Source organism: Lygodium microphyllum, chromosome 4 (genome assembly GCF_053477565.2).
Source record: "Lygodium microphyllum isolate KBCC chromosome 4, Lygodium_microphyllum_v1.1.10, whole genome shotgun sequence".
In the NCBI taxonomy this organism is placed as follows: Eukaryota; Viridiplantae; Streptophyta; class Polypodiopsida; order Schizaeales; family Lygodiaceae; genus Lygodium; species Lygodium microphyllum.
This window is the reverse complement of record NC_141138.1, coordinates 5,298,369-5,301,347: the sequence shown is the minus strand read 5'-3', so window position 1 is coordinate 5,301,347 and position 2,979 is coordinate 5,298,369.

Genomic DNA, 2,979 nt, shown 5'->3' with positions numbered 1-2,979 from the left:
TTCGTCTACGAGGGCCTTCTCCAAGAGGGGGGAGAAAGAAGACGGAAAGCTTCGAGAAGCTCAAAGTTATTCAAGGAGGAAGAAAAAAGAACTATTTTCTTCTCTCTCTCCCTCTCTCTCTCTCTTCTCTTACTCTCCCTCTTTCCTCTTACTCTTCCTTCCTCTCTCTCTCTCTCTCTCTCTCTCTCTCTCTCTCTCTCTCTCTCTCTCTCTGTTTTCTTTTGTTTTCTCACCAGCGTGAAGGGTCCTCCCTCCCACGATTAAGCCCTTTTTATAGGGTCTTGGGGGGTGGGCAATGGGGGGAATTAGTAATGGAGGCCCTCCCTCCTCCTCCCACGGCACACGACAGCCCCCCTTGCCACCTCCAAGGGACGCAGCGGCAGCCTCCTCCTCTCGTTGTCGTTGGGAGCCTCCCCTTGCGCCATTGGCCAGTTGGCGGCGTGAGTTGGGGGGGAAATAATAATTTTGAAAATTTTATTAAAAAGGGGGGGATTATGTTACATGTTTTTGTTCATCAAGGTCACCTTATGAGCATGAGCAATAGTAATGTAAGCACCATTCATAAAGTCAATAACAAAGTCTTTAGCTACCACTTGAAGACAAAGAATGGCTGCAAGCTACCATTTCTTTTGCATGCCAACTTCAGGACACCCTTGATAATCTATCAAAAATGTAGGTGACAACTTTGATAAAAGTTGTCTTTGGAATGACATGTTGTGTAGCTCTCTATGCCTTCCTTATCTTACTAAAACACTTCTGAACATAATAAAATCTAGATATTCTTTTTCTCTTAGGCTTGGAAGGCTCTAGTCCATGAGTAGAAGAGGGCCCATGTTGTTATGTTTGATAAATAGGTGCTCTAGGGGAGGTTGAAAACTTGGCAGTTGTAGGAGAGGACTGTCTAGCAAGATCACAGGGTTGGTTGTTAACAAATGGAGGTTGCCATGGGCAGGAGGAGAACAAGCAATCTCTACACTTGATTACTTTGATTGCATGATAGGAGATTGAGAAAAACCAGGGGTAGGAGGGATCTCAGAAGGAAAATCTTGAGGAACCATTGATGGCCTTGGCTCTTCCTCACTATCCTTGCTGTATATATGACCTACTAGAAAATAACAGGTAGACCAATCAAAAATTAGAAACCACATAGGGTAAGATATAGTGCGAGACAAGCAAAGCATGATCTGATGAAACACATATTCGCACTGTATCATGGACTGTAGATATATGGCACGAGAGGAGAGATAAATGATCTTTCAAAAGACCTATTCATGTTGTGTGTGGCGATTGCACAAGGCTATTTGCATCGTATCTGCAACTGCATAAGGATGAATAAGAGATTGCAGATATGACACAAAAGGAGTGAACTGTGATCCCGTAGATGACCTATTCATGTCGTATCTGCGACTACACAAGGGCAAATAAGGGCTTTAGATATGGTGTGAAAGGAGCAAACTACAGTCCCACACATGACCTGTTTGCGCCATATCTGATAGGGGCTGCAGATATGGTGCGAAACGAGCAAAGCACGATCCCACAGATGACATATTCGTGTTGTATTGTGCACTACAAATACATGGCACAAAAGGAGTAAATCAAGATCTTGCGAACTACCTATTCATGTCATATCATTGTGATTACCTTTGGCTTGAATTGTCTCACACAATATCCTGGAAAGTCGAGCTATATAAGCATTGTTGAAGGTTGATCACAAAGCCGAGAAATATAAGCCTTGTAACTTGAGTAACCAATATGGGATTATGGTGGAAGAGCATTAGTAGTGCAAGAAGTCGCTTGCTTTGCATCGTTGCAAAGCAAGCAAGTAAGCGCAAAAGCAAAAAAAATACGGCGTGAAGGACAAGAGAGTCAATCTTTGGAGGGATTGTTGTTCACACCATATTGTGGATGTCAAAAATGAGCCATGTAAGCTAGCATTAGTTCTTTATACTTGTGTGGTAGGCAACTTGTGGTGCTGTGTTATTAGCTAGGGTTTACCACAGGCATCCATGTGGTTGAGGACATGGCTGTCCACATGGCAAATCCCTCCAGTGGTCTATAAATACGGGTAACCAGGAATATTTTGGCTTTTTTAGCAAATTGTGCAATCGAATTGTTTTAGGTTAGCTAAACTATTTTTTAGTTATTCTTTTTTTTTGGGTGTAATCTCCTAGTTGTGTGAATCACAATCAAAGTGAGGGCTGGTGTTCATCAAATCGGTGGAGTTTGTTTTGGCATCGTATTAGCATTCAATGATACAAAGTGAGAAGCCATTTTTCATCTAGTAATCTCTCTCTATTCATGTTGTATTGTGCATCCTATGATATGAAGTGAGCAGGCATTCTCCATGAGCTCGGATTCCTCTTTTTGCTCCGTATCATGCATCCTACGATACAAAGTGAGTAGGCATTCACCGTGTGGCCAGGTTCATCTTTTTGCATTGTATCATGCATCCTTTGATTGTTTGAACCAAAAGATTTTGTAGGCTCCCAAGATGTGGTCCCCCCAAAGAGAAAAAGAAAAATATTGTCTTCAGGGTCAAGGACCTATGGTTGTCCTACCTTTTCTCCTAAAATTTCCATTGATTCTTCACATTGCTCAAGAGCAGCAAGTGTGGGAATGCCTAGGAAGTCTCCAGTCAAAGGTAACTCACAATTGAGGGTTCCTGGATTATCTCAAATCATAGAGGTTTCTCCATCAAAGAGGCTTCTAGACTTTCTTCTTCAAAATGGCATGGAATTATCTTACTATGAAACTGCAAAGGATATTTTCAACCCTAATTGGGATACTGACCATGTTTCAAATTCTTGCCAAAAAAAATATGTGGAGGAGTTTGCTAAGTTTGAAAGTCTTGCATTTCTTATGGTTGAAAAGGATGTAAAGAAATATGATAGTATACATATTGGGAGCTCATCTTCAAAGAAGGCTTGGTTCACAAGGAAGTATACATCTTATTCTCTTGAGAAGTTTTGTGCACCAGAT